Genomic DNA, 23,091 nt, shown 5'->3' on the forward strand with positions numbered 1-23,091 from the left:
TACAGATGCAAAATTTAACAGACAGGAAGAAGATGCTGTGATATGCAAATGATTAGCTTTTCAGAGCATTCACACAAGGTTGGCGCTGGTGGCGACACCTACAACATGCTGACATGAGAAAAGTTTCCAACCGATTTCTCAGACACAAACAGCAGTTGACCGGCGTTTCCTGGTGAAATGTTGTTGTGATGCCTCGTGTAAGGAGCAGAAATGCGTACCATCATGTTTCCCACTTTAAAGGTTGGATTGTAGCCTATCGTGATTGCTGTTTATCGTATCGCGGCATTGCCACTCGCGTTGGTCGAGATCCAATGACTGTTAGCAGAATATGCAATTGGCTGGTTCAGGAGGGTAATACGGAATGCCGTGCTGGATCCCAACGGCCTCGGCAGTCAAGATGACAGGCATCTTATCCGCATGGCTATAACAGATCGTACAGCCACGTCTCGATCCCTGAGTCAACAGGTGGGGATGTTTGCAAGACAACAACCATCTGCATGAACAGGTTGATGACGTTTGCAGCAGCATGGACTATCAGCTCAGAGACCATGGCTGCGGTTACCCTTGACGCTGCATCACAGACAGGAGCACCTGCAATGGTGTACTCAACAACGAACCTGGGTGCATGAATGGCAAAACGTCATTTTTTCGGATGATTCCAGGTTCGGTTTACAGCATCATGATGGTCGCATCTGTGTTTGGCGACATCGCGGTGAACGCACATTGGAAGCGTGTATTTGTCATCACCATACTGGCGTATCACCCGCCGTGATGGTATGGGGTGCTATTGGTTACGTGTCTCGGTCGCCTCTTGTTCGCATTGACAGCACTTTGAACAGTGGACGCTACATTTCAGATGTGTTACGACCCGTGGCTCTACCCTTAATTTGATCCCTGCGAAACCCTACATTTCAGCAGGATAATACACGACCGCATGTTGCAGGTCCTGTACGGGCCCTTCTGGATACAGAAAATGTTCGACTGCTGCCCTGGCCAGCACATTCTCCAGATCTCTCACCAACTGAAAACATCTGGTCAGTGGTGGCCGAGCAACTGGCTCATCACAATACGCCAGTCACTACTCTTGATGAACTGTGGTATCGTGTTGAAGCTGCATGGGCAACTGTATCTTTACGCGCCATCCAAGCTCTGTTTGACTCAATGCCGTTATTACGGCCGGAGGTGGTTGTTTTGGGTACTGATTTCTCAGGATCTTTGCACCCAAATTGCATGAAAATGTAATCACATGTCAGTTCTAGTATATATTTGTCCAATGAATACCCGTTTATCATCTGCATTTCTTCTTGTAGCAATTTTAATGGCCAGTAGTGTAAGTAATGAACTACAGTAACAAGTCTCAGATCACATGCTGTAATGCCGGCCGGAATGGCCGTGCAGTTCTAGGCGCTACAGTCTGGAACCACGAGACCGCTACGGTCGCAGGTTCGAATCCTGCCTCGGGCATGGATGTGTGTGATGTCCTTAGGTTAGTTAGGTTTAAGTAGTTCTAAGTTCTAGGGGACTGATGACCTCAGAAGTTGAGTCCCATAGTGCTCAGAGCCATTTGAACCATTTTTGAACATGCTATAATGTGTTTTTTTAATTATAAAGTGGAAGGAGGGATCATTTGAAAAGGTGTCTCCTTTCTACATACAGAAGGAATAGGACATGTTGGTAAGAACTTTAAAATTAGTGAAATGGCTACTACTCATAGAAACAGCTACTTCCATCCAGACAGCCAACTCCCAAAAGTAACAACCTAGGTGAATACCCAGTTTCTGCAACTTACATAGTCAATAGAGATCTTATGAAAGTTTTGCAGTAGATTAACAGTAAAAGTAGGAGACAGAAGGTGTGTATTAAATTCATGTTAACAAGAAGAGGATCAGTAATAAACTAGACAAAACAGCTGTCTTTATACTTGAGTTTAGCTCACAAGTTTTACCTTTACATATGAAGATTTGGTTTACCTGCCAAAGGATTACAGTGTTCATTCCAAACCCATTGTATTCTTAGAGGTGATAAAAGTATGACCACACCATCTTGGGTTCCAAATCACAATGCTGCCTACAAGCCAGGAGCTCCACATATGCTGGTTCAATGAAGGTCTACAAAGAAAAACAGTCTTTGTTTCATTCTTGAAGAAACATGTTGTGAGGATAAATTTAGTGACACAAACTGAGGCAATTGAAGTGTGTGAACGTTTCACGGTAATATATAGAAGCTGTTGACACTATACCACTTGTCATTGCAACATCCTCCAAGATGACAACAAAGCAAAAAGTGTTATGCAAACCATTACTGAAGGAAAATGATAGCTGCAGTACAGAAACCCTCAACAGAAGCATTGTTGGTCATCTTTGTGTAAGGAACAGGCTACAGAGAAAAGAAAACTAAACAAAATGCACTGAAGTCATCAGGTCATATTTTGTCTTACAGATGTTATGAGATTTCTTCAGTAGGAAATGTGGAACACGCAGTCTGCCCCCGAGTGCCAAAACTGTATCCCAACACATCAAAAATTCATGTAAACAGAAGGAAAGAGGATTTGTAACAAAAGTCTCAACAGTGAAATGGCATCCATATGCCAGTGGAACATGAACGAGTTCAGATAAGAGAACTGAAGCTGTTGATAGAAGTGAAACCCTGTTCCAAAGATAATGATACGTCTGTGCTAAGGGGTTGTTGTGTCCTAGAAGATGACGTCAATGGAGAGGAACTTAAAAGAAGAGTGGCCATATTTTTCTATAACAAATACCACATCTGGCCTCTTTTCCTAAACACCATGTTGCAAACAGTTGCAATGCAAGTGTCATGTAGAATAACAGTTTGTTTCCTTTACTTACCACTACAAAAAGGCCTAGGCAGTGAGATTGTAAATAAACAGATCAGACAGTTTCCCTATACATTCCTCCATTGTAAAGATTTAACTCAATATGCTATGAGACACTCATCACATGACCCCATGGGACAGGTGTTGAGATCTGTATGGAGTGAGGGATTACGTCTTTTGAACATTGGCTAGCATTGCTATTGCATTAATGTCATCCGTCAGGCTTTCTGTATGCTATCTCACCCTCACTGAAACTGCTCACTGGGAAGTGATCAGTGATATGGATTCGCTAAATGCGGAAACATGAACTATGGCTGTGTTATTACCATGTGCCTCCAAGAGCGACAAATGTGCCATTATTATTTTCTTGGCTGTTGGAGGACAAACACTGGTAGACATCCATTGCAGAATGAAGAAAATGTATGAGGCTGCATGTGTGTCGAACATCACCATTGTGCACTGAGTTCTTGCTAGTCGCAATTTGATGTAAGGCGCCCTCATATTGCAGATGCCATAATGCAGAATTTATGCCAACTGTAGGGGGGAGACACTTGAACATCCACTCAATAGTCCTCATCTCTCCTCATGCAATTATCAGGCTTTCAGTCCCATAAAAAAGGCCTAGAAGGGTCGACGATTCTTGTCGGCTAAGGATTTGCAACAGGCAGTTATGGGCTTCTTCACACAGCAAGACACGGTGTTTTACTAAATGGGTATCTTCAACCCCAGGCATCAGTGGGACGGTTGCCTTAATGATCACGGTTATGTTGCCTGATTGGCATACAGATTCTAAACAGTACAGCCTTCGAATGGAAACTCTTTTGTCATCCTATATACGCCATGTCAACAAAAGTATCCGGACACCTGGCTCAAAATTACTTACAAGTTCAGGGTGCCCTCCATCAGTAATGCTGGAATTCAATATGGTGTTGGCCCACCCTTACTTAGCCTTGATGACAGCTTCCACTCTCACAGGCATACGTTCAATCAGGTGCTGGAAGGTTTCTTGGGCAATGGCAGCCCATTCTTCATGGATTGCTGCACTGAGGAGAGGTATCAATGTCGGTCAGTGAGGTCTGGCATGAAGTCGGCGCTCCACAACATCCAAAGGATGTTATATAGGATTCAGGTCAGGACTCTGTGCAAGCAAGTCCGTTACATGAAGTTATCCAGTAACATTCCACCACAGGCCATGCACTATGAACAGGTGCTATATTGTGTTGAAAGATGCATTCGCCATCCCCTAATTGTTCTTTAACAGTGGGAAGCAAGATTGTGCTTAAAACATCAATGCAGGCCTGCGCTGTGATAGTGCCATGCAAAACAACAAGGGGTGCAAGGCCCCTCGATGAAAAACACGACCGCACCACCCCTGAATTTTACTGTTGGTGCTACACATGCTGGCAGATGACATTCACAGGGCATTCGCCATACCCACACCCTGCCATTGGATCACCACATTGTGTACTGTGATTCGTCACCCCACACAACGTTTTTCCACTGTTCAGTCATCCATTGTTTACGCTCCTTACACCAAGCGAGGTGTCGTTTGGCACTGTAAGTTCTTGCAGTGGATCCTGATGTAATATGGAATTCCTGTGTGATGGTCTGGATAGATGTCTGCCTATTACACATTATGTCCCTCTTCATCTGTCGGTGGTTTCTGTCAGTCAACAGATGAGGTCGGCCTGTAGGCTTTTGTGCTGTACATGTCCCTTTACGTTTCCTTTTCACTATCGCATCAGAAACAGTGGACCTAGGGATGTTTAGGAATGTGGAAATCTCGCATACAGGCATATTTCATAAGTGACACCCAATCACCTGATCACATTTGAAGTCTGTGAGTTCTGCAGAGCACTCCATTCTGCTCCCTCATGATATCTAATGACTACTGAGGTAGCTGATATGGAGTACCTGGCAGTAGGTGGCATCACAAAGCACCTAATATGAAAAACATATGTTTTTGGTGGTGTCTGGATACTTTTGATCACAAAGTGTACATCCAGTGTGGTTTCAGGAGGTATTGTCTCACCGTTGGTAACCTGACCTTGTTAGAGGCAACTATACAGCAGGTTTTCCTACATAATCTACATAGATGCGTTTTTTGATCCTGAGAAGGCCTAACATCCACAGACATCTCCACATATGAGGCACCCAGAAATATCTTCCCATTTTGATATTGTTCTTCATCATTTCAGGCAGCAAACTTGGGAACTATGTCAAACAGACTCCACTAGAGGATGGTTTCCTACAATTCTCTTTGCAAAAGACTTTGTTGTGTTTTGCAACTGCTTCACCCTTCAACAGCAAAAATTCAGTTACAACTGACACTAAAGATGTTGGAGGAGTGGATGCTGTGTGCTGGCTTCAAATTTTAATGACTATATTTGTCTTTCATGTACTGAAAATGGTTGTGCATCATATGTGTGTGGATCAGCAAGACCTTATGTTAAAAGACTATGAAAGTCTTTGTCTAGTCTGATTGAGTACAGAAACAGTCCCACACCAAACCCTGTACTGAGAGTGGTTAGCTCCTCATGGAGTATCAGCTGTATGGGTTCTTGTCGAGGAATTACATCTGGTTGAGTGACTGCTCAAACAAATGAAATTTACAAACAAACAATGATACCATTTGGAAGCCATGTGAAAGCAAACATAGTATGTGTTGGAGACAAAATATGAGTCCTTATCCAGTGGGGGAGCCAGCTTCTGCCCCAGTTAGTTGAAGTCCCATTATCATACTGGTTTCAAGTAAATACAAGAATGGCTCTTCTAGCAGTTATATTTAATATTAATTTACAACAGTTAATGCAGCACTCAAATATATGACAATCTATTCTGATGCTTCTAGGCCTGGGACAGTCTTGGCTGGTTTGGTTGGTGTGTTGTTTGCCCTGTAGTGTCTTCAAGATTTACGTGCTGCATACATTCTCAATATACAAGGGCTGTTCAAACAGTAAGGTGACTTTTCAAAATGCACGGGCAACATACAATTGATTATTGATCTTATTTTTGTGATGTTGGTACATATATCCCGAACATATGTTCACAGTTGCAAGTGTACAGTGTACTTCGTTTGTTTTTGACAGATAGAAGGGTTAGACATCTTTTAGTGTGCTTGGCGATTTTTGATTATTATAAAAAATTGAGCAAAGAATTTGCATCAAATTTTGTTTGAAAAATGAAATCAAGGGCTCTATAACACTTGAAATGTTGAGAGTGGCATATGGTGAATCTGCTCCAAGTAAAAAAAATAGTTTGCAAATGTTGCAAGCTCTTCCAAGATGGATGAGAAGACCTCGCTCTGGACACTCTAGCACATCACGAAGCTGTGAAGAAAATGGTTTCGGAAAATCATCAGATTACTGTAAGAGAATTTGCTGAGGATGTTGGCATATCGGTCGGCTCATGTCATGCAATTTGTTCAAATGTTTTGGGCATGAGACGGGTCAGTGAAATTTGTTCCAAAACTTCTCAATTTTGATCAGAAGAACTGTCGCATCAGCATCACTCAGGAGTTCTTGAATGACGTCAATGATGAACATGATTTGCTCAAAAGGGTCATAACTGGTGACGAAACCAAAGCCCAATCGTCCCAGTGGAAGCATCCTGGACAGCCAAGACCAAAAAAAGCACGCCAGGTTCGATCAAATGTCAAAAGTTTTGCTCACTGTCCCCCCCTCCGCCCCCCCCCCCCCCCCCCAAATTGCCGTGGCGTAGTGTGTCAAGAATTTTTGAGTCCACCTTGTATGGTCAATAAGGAGCATTACCTTGACGTTATGTGCCGTTTGCAAGAAGCAATACGCAAAAAAGTCCAGAATTGTGGAAAAACACTTCATGGCTTTTGCATCTTGACAATGCAACTGCTCATTCATCGTTGCGTGTGAGAGATTTTTTGGCCAAAAACAACATGACAATCATGCCTCAGCCACCATATTAACCAGATTTGGCCCCCTGCAACTTTTTCTGTTCCCAAAACTGAAGAGACCTATGAAACGAAGAAGATTTTCAACGATTGAGAAAATAAAAACTCCATTGCTGAAAGCACTCAAGGCTGTACCGAAAAGTGCTTATGAGAAGTGCTTTGACAATTGTGCTTATGGGAAGTGCTTTGAAGATTGGAAGAAGCATTGGCACAAAGTGTTGTGTATATGAGGGGGATTACTTTGAAGGGGACAACATGAATATTGATGGATATCTAAAGATTTTTTCACAAAAATATAATGTCATCTTACTTTTTGAGCTCGCCACTTATGAAGCTGAGGTGCATGATATCTTGAGGATTCTGGCATGGATGAAACACAATTAAGCACTGAGTTCTTAATCTTCTCAGACTCCATTAGCAAATTGCAAGACATATCTATGCAGTGCACGTACTCAACAGTGAAGGAAGTCCAGCCCCTTTAGGACTCGCACCATCTATATCATCTTGGGAAGGAAGTGATATTCTGCCGAGTCCATGCATGTTGGAAGTCAAGGCAATGAATCGATAGATGAAACAGCTGGAGAGGGCTGCTTATAGTTACTGTATTGCACTGTATTACAACAGGCTGTGACCTTGATGTTGAACAGGATCATGCTTTGTTGAGAATAGGAGTGCCTAGAATTGAGGAATGACAAGCTGCTGCTGATGACACCAACTACATAGCTTTGACATATCTCTTTCATCCAGTGAATGACAGTGATGTACTATCACACCACTTTACTGGGCAATGTCCTCAGATGTAAGCAATCCTTCTTATGAGAGGAATCACCATAGTGTGGAACTTGTGGCATATGGATTTCAGTATATTACACTTTAAACAGTTTATATTCAGATAAGAGTGCAGTGTGTAGTTTACCTTGTGGTATTCCTTCTATTTAGCAAGTAAGAGACAAATGTGGTACGACTTGTGAAATGTCAAATCTGGCTACAAAATTAAGAAAGAGCTGTTAATACGCTAACAGTTCCCATTTTCTGTAAATGATCAGCTAGTCATACCATGTTGAGTTATAATTTTATCAATTTATTTGCTAATCTATGAGTTTCTATAAACTGATTTTAGGTTGGGTTAACTTTAGGATGGAGACTACATTCAACCAGTGGAAAATCCAGTATGGAAAAATGACAGTATTATGAAAAGGATAGACAAAATATACACACACACACACACACACACACACACACACACACACACACAGATTTATGCAAACGCAACTCACATACGCACGACCACAGTCTCTGGCTGCTGAGGACATTCCACTCTCCAACAGCACATGGAAAAAACAAATAATCTTTCCATATGAGCTCTGATTTCTCTTATTTTGTTACAATGATCATTTCTCCGTACATAGGTGGGCAACAAAAAGAAAAAAAAATCCCATTTGAAGAAGAAAGTTTGTGATTGAAATTTTGTGGAAAGGTCCAGCCTCAGTGAAAAACACATCTGTGGCACCCTCTCCTCTATTTTGCGATAATACAAAATGAGCTGCCCGTCTTCGACCTTTTTCGATGTCCTCTGTCAGTCCTACCTAATGTGGATTGCACACACTAATGTTCTGACAACTTAAAGTGTGAGTGTGGATCTGGGTTGTATCGACTTATTCCCTCAAACCACCTTCCACTTCTTTACAAGATGACTTACTTGGAATTTGCAGCCACTCTTCTTTACTGAAAAGCTGGCTGCTGGAAACCCTCTTGACTTCTTCTCCACTGAATGACGCTAGGTACAGGAATTTTTAGACTCTTTCTACTTATGAAATAAGTAGACATGCAAACTTTACTTTTCGTGAACTAACAATGTATTTGACTTCCACAGACAATAAAAATCTCATTTTCCACATAAATACGTAACTTCCTGCAAGTCTCTCATACAGTCAGACGTTAGAAACAAATTGAATTACAGTTAAAAGAAAGTTGGTTTGGATACCATGACCTTTCTTAACATGAATTATAAAATGAGTCTTGCCTCTGACAAGGTTGCATCAAGAGTCTAAAAGAGGACCTTTTCAACTGTTCTTGTTTTAGTAACAGTAGTCAGTGACACAATAAACACAGAGCTGCATATAAACTCCATGGTTCTTCCTTATACACTCACTAAAACATCAATGGATTGCCCAACAGGTACTTGTTGGTGCCGTCTGACTGTTGCGTCTACTTTCTTCCCGCGACTGATTTTAAACCTGTGACGTGCAATAGGTAGGATTCTACCATCACATACTCATATTCAGAATATTGTGTTCGAGATGGTAGAAGGTTGAGTGGTTCTAGAATTGATACAGAAATTCTGTGACTGCAGCACTGACTACTGTGACCTGTACACCACATTTTGGTGTAGTGTGCCCAGAGACTGTGGCAACTGGAGGAGGTAAACAGCCCATTGAGTCTTCTGTTGACAAATAACCTCCCCAGATGAAGCAGAGCCATACATGATTCGCCAAGCACATCCATGAGTGTGGTGGCCAAATATCAAGGGATCTAAACCTGCATATACTATAATTAGGCTATCAGATTTTTCGATTTTTCATTCTCATTTCATGCCTGTACTACTGGGGTCTATGACTCTGCATAACATCAATAGCAGTAACATTAAGCGTCAGCATATTTCCTTATTGTTCCATCTCATTTTTTATGCTTCCACTTTTTCTGTTTCATGGTTTCTTTGTCACTGACTGAGAGAATCCCTGTTACTGGTTTATACATAAGAACTAACACAGAATGTTAGTTTACTACTGCTAATTTATTCTTTATTGGAATTTGTTGTCCCAGTGGCATTTTCTCCATTGACTGGATAAATATTGTACTTTCTGTGTTTGGTAGAGTGTTCCATACCTTCCATTGTTGACATTTCCTGAAGTACTTCCAAGTCTGAGGCTGATTCTGCATAGTTTCCCTACAGAAAGATCTTAGAAGTCTACTCCTTTCTGCAGATGTTGCTTTTAAGATATTTGTTTTGCTGAATTTCAAGTCAACGGATATGTTTCTGACCATCCAACGTTTCATGTTCAGTTTTGATGTCTTTTGTGTTAAAATGTCATCTGCAAATACAAAACTTTAATGTGCACTGTGTTTTGGATTTTATTGTGAACAATAGATCTCACAGTAACTTTATGGATTGGCTGATTCAGAGAATGGTGAAAGGCAAGGGCGTACATCTTTGCTTGTAAAGCAATGCAGTGTTGAGTCAATGATTGGGTTGATGATTTAATCATTTAAATATTGACTGAAAGCTGACTTGGAAATAACATATCAGATAACATCTGGGAAATGGTGCATGAGGATGAAACGATAATGGTTTTCATTTTCATATATGAGCCCAAGTTTTCAGTGCATTGTACAGAGAAATTTCTAATTGCTGAAGATGTTTTAGTGACTGACATTCACTGTTATGTGTAGATGGTGCTCATGAACAACATAAAATCAGTATCAGTGAAAAAAGATGGAGGATGGCCTGTGTCCATGGCTAGTCTACTGGCAGGAATTATGCAGCAAATAAAAACATTATGAGTTGAAACAGTAATAGTGACCATGATGCGGAATTTGTTTCAGGCAAAAAACTTTCACATATGTGCAGTCAGATCTTGATAAGATTTCAAATTGGTGGAAAAATTGGCAACTTATTTTAAATGTTGTAGGATTGTGCACTTTACAGAACACTAAAATGATGTGTCCTATGACTAAAATATCAATGAGTCACAGTTGGAATTAGTCAACTCTTACAAATACTTGGGTGTAACAATCTGTGGTGATATGAAGTGAAATGGTCACATAGGCCCAGTCATAGGTTTACAAAGGAGATTGCTTATATACTGTCCACTCACTTTCATGTGACCAACTGTCAAAAGTCTCAGTGTGGTCCCCAAGGACAGATTCATACTTGTGTTGATCCACTGTGGCTTCCAAAATGAGATCACCCAGGGAATGCCACAACAACATCTCCCAGACCATAACTCCCTCCTCTGGCCTGGACTCTTCTGATGATAGGTGCGGCATGTTTTGTTTCAGATCTTTCACGCTGACATGACAGCGGCCACCTATCTGATGGAGCATAAAATGTGATCCATCTGAAAAGGCCACCAGTCACCACTCAATGGACACCCAGTTGTGATGCTGTGCAAGTTTCTGCCTTTGTCGCCAGTGAGCAACTGTCAGTGTGGGTGCCTGAACTAGGTACCTGCTGTGGAAGCCCAAATGCAGCAACTTTTGTTGAATAGTCATTGAGAAGACACCATTGGTAGCCCCTTGGTTCATCTGGGTGGTCATTTGTTAAACAGTTGCACTTTTGAAACTTCCTGGCAGATTAAAACTGTGTGCCGGACCGAGACTCAAACTCGAGACCTTTGTCTTTCGCAGGCAAGTGGTCTACCGACTGAGCTACCCAAGCACGATTCACACCCCGTCCTCACAGCTTTAATTCCGCCAGTACCTCGTCTCCTACCTTCCAAACTTCACAGAAGCTCTTCTGCGAACCTTGCAGAACTAGCACTCCTGAAAGAAAGGATATTGCGGAGACTTGGCTTAGCCACAACCTGGGGTTTGTTTCTAGAATGAAATTTTCACTCTACAGCGGAGTGTGCGCTGATATGAAACAACCCCCAGGCTGTGGCTAAGCCATGTCTCTGCAATATCCTTTCTTCCAGGAGTGATAGTTCTGCAAGATTCGCAGAAGAGCTTCTGTGAAGTTTGGAAGGTAGGAGATGAGGTCCTGGCGGAATTAAAGCTGTGAGGACGGGGTGTGAGTCATGCTTGGGTAGCTCAGTTGGTAGAGCACTTGCCCGCGAACGGCAAGGGTCCCGAGTTTGGGTCTCGGTCCGGCATACAGTTTTAATCTGCCAGGAAGTTTCATATCAGCTCACACTCTGCTGTAGAGTGAAAATTTCATTCTAGTTGCACTTTTGTTTGCCCGAACATGTCTCTACAGCCACAGTTCGCCCCTTTTATCTATGGCCTGTGGTGCACCATGGTGCCTTGGCACTGGGTTTTCGCTAGTGCCATTTTGCCATACTCTGTACACTATAACCAAAAAAAAAAAAAAAAAAAAAAAAAAAAGAAACAGTAGTTGCTGCCCACCATATAGGATAGCGGAGATGCTGAGTTGCAGAAAGGCACAACAAAAAGATTCTCACACAATTAACTTTCAGCCAACAAGGCCATTCTCAAAATTAGACAACATGCACACACTCATGCAAACACAACTCACTGACCCTGGTATCAGGCAGCAGGAGCCAGACTACGAGCAATAGGGCATTATGGGAGAGGCAACTTGGTGGGGGTAAGGGGGAGGCTGGGACAGGGAGGGGGAGGGATAGCAGGGTGGGGTGGGGGATGATAAAGTGTTGCTGGGAGAGTGCAGGGACGAGGTGCAAAGTTGGGCAGCTAGGTACAGTCAGGAGGTTAGACAGAGGGTGGGGGGGAGATGGGGGCTGGGGGGTTAGCAGAAAAGAAGTAAAAAGGCTGGGTGCATTTGTGGAATAGAGGGCTGTGTTGTGCTGGAATGGGAACGGGGAAGGAGCTAGTTGGGTAAGGAGAATGACTAACGAAGGTTGAGACCAGGAGTGTTAAGGGAATGTAGGATACATCGCAGGGAGAGTACCCACCTGCGCAATTCAGAAAAGCTGGTGTTGGTGGGAAGGATCCAGACGGCACAGGCTGTGAAGCAGTCATTGAAATGAAGGATGTTGTGTTGGGTGGTGTCCTTAGCAACAGGTTGGTTCAGTTGCTTCTTGCTTACAATTTATCAGTGGCCATTCATGTGGATGGGCAGGTTGTTGGTTGTCTTGCCCAAATATGAATCAGCACAATGGTTGCAACTTAGCTTGTAGATCACATGACTGGTTTCACAGGTAGTGCTGCCTTTGATGGGACAGATGAGGTTTGTGACAGGAGGTGATGGTGAGAGGATGTATGGAACAGATCTTGCATCTAGGTCTATTACAGGAATAAGAGCCATGAGCTTTTACCACTCGTTGCCCTGCTCGTCACTATTGATGCCACCTTGCTTTACACTAACATCCCTAATGCCCATGGCCATACTGTTATTGAACACTACCTCTCCCAATGCCCAATGGATTCCAAACCAACCACCTCCTTCTTAGTCACCATGACCAACTGTATCCTCACCCACAAGTACTTCTCTTTTGAATGCATCACCTACGAACAAATCTGGGTTATAGCTATGGGCAGCTGTATGGCACCATCCTGTGCCAACCTATTCATGGACCATCTAGAGGTATCCTTCCTAAACACCCAGAATCCCAAACCCCTCACCTGGTTCAGATTCATGGAGGGTGAGCACACCCTATCTACATTCGTCCAGAATCTCAACAGCTTCTCCCCCATTCGCTTCACCTGGTCCTACTCAACCCATCAAGCCACTTTCCTTGATGTTGACCTCCACCTCAAAGATGACTATATCAAAACCTCTGTCCATATCAAACCTACCAATTACCAGCAATACCTCCACTTTTGACAGCTGCCACCCATTCCACACCAAGACACCCATTCCATGCAGCCTGGCCACCCATGGCCATCAAACCTGTAGTGACAAGCGGTCCTTTTTGCAATGCACCAAGGGTCTTGCTGAGGCCTTTACAGATCATAATTACCCTCCCAACCTTGTACAAAACAGATCTCCTGTGCCTTTGTTTCCAGTCACCCAACACCTCCGAAAGCCCCACCGTCCGTCCATAGAGGAGCACTCCCCTCGTGACTCAGTTCCATCCAGAACTGGACCTATTGAATTACATTCTCTGCCTGGGTTTTGATTACCTCTCATGCCCTGAAATGAGAAAGGCTTACCCACTATACTTTCTACTCCTCCCACAGTGGTATTCCACCACTCACTGGATCTACGCAATATCCTCATCCATCCCTACACAACCCCTGCCCCCAGCCCCTTGTCTCATGGCTGATATCCCTGTAATAGACCTAGATGCAAGACTTGTCCCATACATCCTCCCATCACCACCTACTCCAGTCCTGTCACAAACATCACACCCAGTTGCACCACTCTCCATCTCGTCCCTGCACGCTCCCAGCAGCACTTTACCGTCCCCCACCCCTACCCTACTCACTCTCCTCTTCCCCGTCCCAGTCTCCTCCTTACCCCCATCCAGTTGCCGCTCCCATAATGCCCTGCTGCTCACAGTCTGGCTCCAGCTGCCAGAGACCATGGTTGTGTGTGTGTGTGTGTTTGTGTGTGTGTGTGTGTGTGTGTGTGAGAGAGAGAGAGAGAGAGAGAGAGAGAGAGAGAGAGAGAGAGAGAGAGAGAGAGAGAGAGAGTTGTGTTTGTGTGAGTGTATGTGTGAGTGTGTGCGTGTGTATATGTTGTCTAATTTTGACAAAGACCTTGTTGGCCAAAAGCTAATTGTGTGACCTCATTTTGTTGTGCTTTTTTGTGACTTATCATCTCCACTGTATGGTTAGTAGCAACTTATTTTCATTATATTGTTACATTCCATCCTGTATTCTCCATTGTTTAAACAGTTTAAAACTTAGCCATATCTGAAATGCTTTCACCCTTGCCCTGAAAGCCAATGACCATGCCCTTTTGGACGTCATATAAATTACTCCATCTGCAAATTACAACTGCCCTGTTTTCTGCTTCACCCTGACGTGTTTTATATACCCTCCACTGCCAGTGCTGCCAATCCTGTCCTCTGTCTGTGAGTGGTTATTACACACTGATGTCGAAGATAGACGGTGATCGCATTAATGTGACTAGACTGTGTGTAATGCTCAGGTGACCTGTCCTGGAATATTGCTCAAGTTTTTGGAACTCATACCAAATAGTATTAACAGGGAATACCGAAAATATACAATGAAAGCCAGCACAAATTTTCACTGGTTTATTTGACTCACCAGACAGCATCATGGAAGTGCAGAGTATACGGTGATCCCTACTTATCATACCAGGATGGACAAGTTTAGAGTATGACAAGTTTGGAATAATGAAAGAGTTCACAGATGCATTTAAGTAGTCATTCGTGTAATGCTTCATGTGCAGCTGGAATACAAAGAAATGCTAACTTTTGGTACAATGGGAATTACCCTCTACAAAGCATTTCTCAGTGGTTTGTAGAATATGGATGCAGATGTAAAAAAAAGTAAAAGATTGAACAGGTGTGGTTGACACATGCCTGAGATAGACTGGCATTTGTCTCTGTAGCTGCCAGTGGGTAAATATGCCATTAGTACAGAGACTGTGATGTAGTTGATTTCTGCAGCCGTTGTGGCGAATGTTTTTTAGAGAGTGCAGATATTATATCCCTCCCTCCCTCCCTCTTCCTTCTCCTCCTCCGCCGCCGCCACCACCACTACCACTACCACGACTGGCTCAAAATCAGGAGCTTGTGACATGTGGAACCTTATCAGTGCTAAACTTAGATTTTATGGAGTATGAGATGTCATCAATTGCTTCACTTCTGTTTTTGAATAGATTTTTAAGCTGAGGCCAGAGCCTACAAAGTATATTAAGTGAAGATTTTTTCTGATTCATTCTACATGCATTGTAGCAGTATACAGTCAAGGCCATACACTGACCCATGTATTGCAAAAGTGTATACAGCTGGATGTGAAGTATGTTGGATGCAGTGTCCATAACTGGCAATGATATATGTAATTGGAGCCTTTCCATATTCTGGAGTACACAAAAATGAGAAATTGGCTGTTTAGAGTATGTTAAATAGTGCTGCAGTTGTGTTTGCATCTGGAATGATTCAGATTATAGTTAATACTTTAGGAGTAAAGGAGATCACTCACCAAACAGCTGAATAGTTGAGTTGTCAATGGCCAACAATAAAGAATGTGCACTTGCTACCATTAGGACAAATTCTTTAATGTAATAAAATGGAACACCTACAGCCGTCCTTATATGGCTACATTCTTCAGGCCTTAACAGACACTGAGGGGGTTAAATCCAATCGTATACACGAATCATCAGTTGCCAACACTGATGGACTGGTTTTCGCAGACTGCCTGTAACAATGATGTTGTGTTCCAACCGTTAGCTACCAGTTCACAAAATACTCTATTTGAGCACCGAAGCTGGTAGTCATATATAAATAATATTATAAGGACGGCTGTAGGTGTTCCATCTTATTACATAAGTGAACGGCTGAAGTCCTTCAAACCTACAATCAGAAGGATGGACATACAAAAAAAAAAAAGAAAAAATCGTTTAATGAGTTAGAAAACACACACACACACACAGTTACATTGTGCAGTTTGGTAGGTGGACTGGGCTAAGGGATTACTTTGGATGGGGTGGATAGAATGAGAGAGAGGTGGGAAGAAAGAGGAGGGGTTGGGGAGGGGTAGCTGGTGGTTCAGAGGGAGGCAGCATGTGCGCAAGATAACAATGTGATAGGAAAGGTAGAAGGAGCGCGGGCTGGGAATATGGCACAAGAGACCTGGAGCCGGTGTGTTTGTGGGGGTGCAAAATGACAATGACATAGACTTGTGGACTGGGAAGGGCATATTGTTGCATAGTGGGTGTGAATGTAGTGAGGCTAGGAGGATTATGGGAATGAAAGATTTGTTTCAAGTATAAGTCTCATCTGCGCGCACCAGAAAAACTGGTGCTGAAGGGAAGAATACACTTGGGTTGGGTTGTGAAGCAGCCATTGAAATTGAGCATGTTGTTCTCAGTATTGTGTTCCATCACTAGGTGGTCAACTTTGTGTCTGGCCACAGTATGGTGGCGACCATTCGTTCTGAGAGTATCTGGTTGGTGGTCATATCCACATAAAATGCTGTCCAGTAGTTGCATCATTGCTAGTAAAAGACATGTTTGCTTTCACATGTGGCCCTGCCTCTGATGGGACAGGATAAGCAAATTACAGGGCTAGAGTAGGATGTGCTGGGTGGGTGAATCGGGCAGGTCTTGCTACCAGTTCTTTCGGAGGGATATGGTTCTTCTGACAAAGTGTTGCTCTTTGTAAGCCCTGATTGCAAATTACAGATTTTAAGGGCTGCTGGAAAAACTGCAGTGACCCTCAAATGGATCATTTTTTGGTATTTTCAGTATTATCTCTTACATATGCAACTTCTAAGAGGTGAATTGATATGTGAGTAACTCATCACACAGATATATATTTGTAGTAGCTAAAATACTTGTTGGAGGTTATGCAAGTTGTTGTTTTAATGGGTTCAGTAGCTATGGTCTCATTAACCCTTGCGTGGGTGCGCCAATTTTTATAACGTGAATGAGCGCATGGCATACTTTGTACATGTGTACAGAATGGCTCTCTTTTTATTACCACGGTAAACATGTACGAACAAAATCACACTTTAATCTTTGTTTAGTTAAACAACAATAAAATAAACTTACATTATATGAGCCATATCACTGTTTTATTAAAAAATAACAAGATAAATATTCATTATGTCACTTTGTTGCCCCATACAAATGTTATCCTACAGTAATGACCCACCGAGCGAGGTGGTGCAGTGGTAACACACTGGACTCGCATTCGGGAGGACGACGGTTCAATCCCGCGTCCGACCATCCTGATTTTGGTTTTCCGTGATTTCCCTAAATCGCTCCAGGCAAATGCTGGGATGGTTCCTTTGAAAGGGCACGGCCGACTTCCTACCCCATCCTTCCCTAATCCGATGAGACCGATGACCTCGCTGTTTGGTCTCTTCCCCCAAACAAACCAACCAACAGTAATGACCCACTCCAAGCACTAAACTGTGTAGTTGCATCAGATCCCAGCCAATCACTTATTCAATTGCTAATTATCTCATTGACAACTGACTCATTGTGGGAGTGAGCTGGTAGCTCAGAATATGGGCTATATTCTTGCAGGGATTGTAACTTTTTTTCTTACTTAGCTCACTGGTTGTTTTATATTACTGCTGCTCACTTCTACATATGACAGCACAACTTATCACTGTGTTAGCAGAAGCAATATTGAAGGACTAAGTATGGGCTCACAGTTGTAAAACAACAGTGCAGCAATATGGTAATGATATTTGCGGTTGGCGCACTTTATACATATGCATGCTTGTTCGAGGGTTAAGGAGTTTGTGTGATGAGGTACTCTTGTATCTTTCCTGGCAAGCAGTGGCAGGGAACTGTGCCTCTACTACCCACACTGTAAGTTATGTAAACTTTCAGATATTTTCTACAACTATTTTTGGCCAGATTCTGTGGTTAAGGAAATGATTAAAATACAACCATTCTAAAAAAATGCAGAAAAATATTCAAGGCTTTCCAACAGTGAAAGGTAACCTACAATACTGATACAACCCATACAGATTGTTAATATTCATGAACTTCTGTGATTCTTCAGCAAGGGCAGCTGTAGGTATGCTTCTGTTAAATCAATTTTTAAGGTGCAATAAGTGCCAGCAATGTGAGTAAATAACTCTTTGTGATATGACAAGAAGCGAATGTCTGTGATGGATTTTATATTCAAAGTTGCCTTGAAATTTCCACATATTCTCTGGGATCCAGGTGAGTGGCAGCCAGTAGTAATGGGATTTCCCAGATACTACACGAAGTATGCTGCAAAACTCCAATAATTATATACTGGCTACTCAAATGAACACCTTTTTAAACAAGTATAAAAGAATATTTTACTTTATGAAAAGAGCCTTAAAACATGTACTAGCATTGCCATAAAGGAGTCTTTTGTACATTTCAGGTTCTGATGAAATAGGGAAGAAAATTCTACGCATAAATTGATCAGTTTGTTAAATGGTATGACTTGCCTCAAACCATAGCATGGTAATGTCACTTCTTGTGGATAATATAAAACACTAGGAATTGAGTTAGTTAGTTGGTTGTGTGTTACATTGATCAATCACACGGTACAGTAGCCGTTATGATGTGGAATGTGTCAAGTGCGCAAGAAATGCACATATGAAACAAAATTTTTTAATATATGTATATTTTACAATACAGAATTAAAGATTAATATTTCTATTATTTACCCCATTCCCTTAAATGGCACAAAATGCATATACTATATTTATAGATTTATTTATTCCTATTCAAGAATTCATCTATGGTATAGAAGGAGTTGTCAAGGAGATACGATTTCAATTTATTTTTGAAGCTATTACTGCTGTCTGTCAGACACCCTATTTCATATGGTAATTTGTCGAAAATTTTTATACCTGCATATTTTACCCCTTTCTGTGCCAAAGATAGGTTGAGCAAAGGATAATGTAAGTCTTTCTTTTTTCTGGTATTATAATCAAGAATATCACTGTTGTATTTAAACTGATCCATGTTGTTGAGAACAAATTTCATCAATCTTTTAAAAAGATGCCTACAAGATATGCGACTATGAACCCACACATTATTCTAACCACTTTCTTCTGAGCAGTGAATACTTTTTGTCTAAATGTTGAGTTACCCCAAAATATTATTCCGTATGACATCAGAGAGTGAAAGTATCCAAAGTATGTTAGCTTACTAATTTCTATATCCTCAAAATTGGCAGTTATTCTGATCACAAAAGTTGCTGAACCTAGTCACTTTAGGAGATCCAAAATATGAATTTTCCAATTAAGATTCTCATCTATATGTACACCCAAAAACTTAGTATGCTCTACCCTGTCTACTGACTTCTGTTGATGTGTTATATTTATTGAAGGAACTGTACTTTTTGCAGCAGAAAATATATTGATATAAATTGACATAACAAAAGGTGGATATGAGGAAACTGTGCACATGGTGTGGCAGAATTTTTTCAGTGAGCAGTTGTGTCTGTTGGTTTTGTTGACGTGGGTACTTTTGTTTACCTGTTTCTGTAGCAGCTGAAGTTGTAGTTGATTCTGTAGGTGTTGCTACTGTTAACTGTTTTTGTTGTTGAGCTAAATTTTAGAACGAGCTATTCCATAATGAAAGGGGAGAAGGGACAACATAAGTTTCATTTTATGAAGAAAGAAAAGTACAATATACATGGTTTCTGGAATAATTGGTGCTAATTATTACAACCCCTCAAAAATTGAGTGGAAAACAATTTGTTATTCATCGTATAACACACTGAGAAATCCAAGGCATTGTCTAAAAATAAAAACCTAATGAAGACAGGTAGTATGAGGAAACAATAAATGAAAACATACTTCTGCCTGGTGGAAAAAGGTAAGGCACAAAAATGAAAGAGAAAAATGTAAAAACTTTAGAAATGGAAAGGGGATTCTCACATGGAGGACAGGGACTCGTGAAAGTTGAGGTCAGGGGGTTATTGGAATGAAAAATATGTTGTCAGAAGGGTTCCCATCTACACAGTTCAGGAAAACTGTTGGTGGGAAGAATCCAAATGGCACAGGTTGTGAAGTAGCCATTAAAGTGAAACACATCATGTTGGGTGGCATTTTCAGCAACTGGGTGGTTCAGCTGTCTCTTGGCCGCAGTATGGCAGTGGCCATTTATGTGGACAGACAGCTTGTTAGATGTCATTCCCACCTAGAATGCAGCATGGTGGCTGCATCTCAGTTTGTAGATCACATGGCTGCTATCACGGGTGGCTGTGTCTTTGATGAGGTACGAGATGCCAGTGACAGGATTAGAGTAGATGGTAATGGGAAGATGTATGGGACAGGATGTAGATGAAGATGAAATGGGAGATACGATACTGTGTGAAGAGTTTGACAGAGCACTGAAAGACCTGAGTCGAAACAAGGCCCCGGGAGTAGACAACATTCCATTGGAACTACTGACGGCCTTGGGAGAGCCAGTCCTGACAAAACTCTACCATCTGGTGAGCAAGATGTATGAGACAGGTGAAATATCCTCAGATTCAAGAACAACATAATAATTCCAATCCCAAAGAAAGCAGGTGTTGACAGATGTGAAAATTACCAAACTATCAGTTTAATAACTCACGGCTGCAAAATACTAACGCGAATTCTTTACAGACGAATGGAGAAACTAGTAGAAGCCGACCTTGGGGAAGATCAGTTTGGATTCCGTAGAAATATTGGAACACGTGAGGCAATACTGACCCTACGACTTATCTTGGAAGCTAGATTAAGGAAAGGCAAACGTACTTTTCTAGCATTTGTAGACTTAGAGAAAGCTTTTGACAATGTTGATTGGAATACTCTCTTTCAAATTCTGAAGGTGGCAGGGGTAAAATACAGGAGCGAAAAGCTATTCACAATTTGTACAGAAACCGGATGGCAGTTATAAGAGTCGAGGGGTATGAAAGGGAAGCAGTGGTTGGGAAGGGAGTGAGACAGGGGTGTAGCCTCTCCCTGATGTTATTCAATCTCTATATTGAGCAAGCAGTGAAGGAAACAAAAGAAAAATTCAGAGTAGGTATTAAAAACCATGGAGAAGAAATAATAACTTTGAAGTTCGCCGGTGACCTAATTCTGTCAGAGACAGCAGAGGACCTGGAAGAGCAGTTGAACAGAATGGGCAGTATCTTGAAAGGAGGATATACGATGAACATCAACAAAAGCAAAACGAGGATAATGGAATGTAGTTGAATTAAGTCGGGCAATGCTGAGAGAATTATATTAAGAAATGAGACACTTAAAGTAGTAAAGGAATTTTGCTATTTGGGCAGCAAAATAACTGATGATGGTCGAAGTAGAGGGGATATAAAATGTAGACTGGCAATGGCAAGGAAAGGGTTTCTGAAGAAGAGAAATTTGTTAACATCGAGTATAGATTTATGTGTCAGGAAGTCATTTCTGAAAGTATTTGTATGGAGTGTAGCCATGTATGGAAGTGAAACATGGACGACAAATAGTTTGGACAAGAAGAGAATAGAAGCTTTCGAAATGTGGTGCTACAGAAGAATGCTGAAGATTAGATGGGTAGATCACATAACTAATGAGGAGGTGTTGAATAGGATTGGGGAGAAGAGAAGTTTGTGGCACAACTTGACTAGGAGAAGGGATCGGTTGGTAGGACATGTTTTGAGGCATCAAGGGATCACCAATTTAGTATTGGAGGGCAGCGTGGAGGGGAAAAATCGTAGAGGGAGACCAAGAGATGAATATACCAAGCAGATTCAGAAGGATGTAGGTTGCAGTAGGTACTGGGAGATGATGAAGCTTGCACAAGATAGAGTAGCATGGAGAGCTGCATCAAACCAGTCTCAGGACTGAAGACCAAAACAACAACATGGCACAGGTCTTGCATCTGGGTCTGTTGCAAGGATATGAGGCAGGGGTTTGGAAGCAGGGCTGGAACAGAGAGTCAAGTATATTGTGTAGGTTAGGTTGGTGGCAGAATATCAGTGTGGAAGAGGTAGGGTAGATAGTGGGGAGGAAATTTCTCATTTTAGAGCAGTATGAGAGACAGTCAACATTCTGGCAGAGAATCTGATTTAGTTGTTCCAGTCCTGGGTGGTACTTGGTCATGAGAGGAGTACTCGTTTGTGGCTGGACTGTGGGTATGTGAGGGATGGTAGCTGACTGGTGGACAAGGCATGGAAAATCTCTTTCTGGACAAGGTTGGGAGGGTAATTTTGGTCTGTGAACACCTCAGCATATCTGGAAATGGACTGCTTATCACTACAGATGCAATGATCGTGGGTGACTAGGTTGTATGGAAGTGATTTCTTGGTGTGGAATGGATGGCAGCTGTCGAAGTGCTGGTATTATTTGTGGTTGATAGATTTGCTGTGGACAGAGGTACTGATGTTGGCTTTCTTTAGGTGGATGTCAACATTGAGGAAGGCAATATGCTGAGCTGAGGAGGACCAGGTCAAGCAAGTGGGGAGAGAAGGTGTTGAGATTGTGGAGGAATGTTTGTGTGTGTGTGTGGGGGGGGGGGGGGGGTGGTCACCCTTGATCCAGATCGTGAAGATGTCATCAATGATTCTAAATCCAGGTGAGAGGTTTGAAGGTCTAGGTGATTAAATGGCCCATGAATAGGTTAACATAGGATGGTAGTGTGTGGTGGCCATTTTTTTATTAAATTTATTTATTTATTAGTGATGCCTGCAAAGGAGAAGCAATTATGGTGAGGATATAGTTGGTCATGGCGACGAGGAAGGAGGTTGTATCTTTAGAATCAGTCGGTAATGTTGGGGATGTCACCGTGGAGGAAGATAGCATTGACCATTACGAGGGTTCCTGGTGGTAAAGGAACAGGAACTGTGGAGGGTCAGTGGAGGAAATGGTGGTATCTTTTATATAAGAAGATTGCTTACAGGTAACAGGCTGAAGGTGTTGGTCCACAATAGCAGAGATTCTCAGGGTGGGTGATAGCAACCAGCTACAGTGGGACATCCTGGGAGGTTGGGTTTAGGAACCTTAGGAAGCATGTAGATTGTAGGAATACAGGGTCTGGTGGGGGGGGGGG

At 42.1% G+C, this 23,091-nt stretch overlaps 1 protein-coding gene across 3 annotated transcripts in view; it reads left to right on the top strand.

Annotated features, from left to right (window-relative positions):
* LOC126483692 (zinc finger protein 714-like) overlaps nt 1-23,091 on the top strand; it is a 291,534-nt gene that overhangs the window by 49,536 nt on the left and 218,907 nt on the right. The window lies entirely within an intron of this gene.

The sequence above is a fragment of the Schistocerca serialis genome, chromosome 6 (genome assembly GCF_023864345.2).
Source record: "Schistocerca serialis cubense isolate TAMUIC-IGC-003099 chromosome 6, iqSchSeri2.2, whole genome shotgun sequence".
Taxonomy (NCBI): domain Eukaryota; kingdom Metazoa; phylum Arthropoda; class Insecta; order Orthoptera; family Acrididae; genus Schistocerca; species Schistocerca serialis.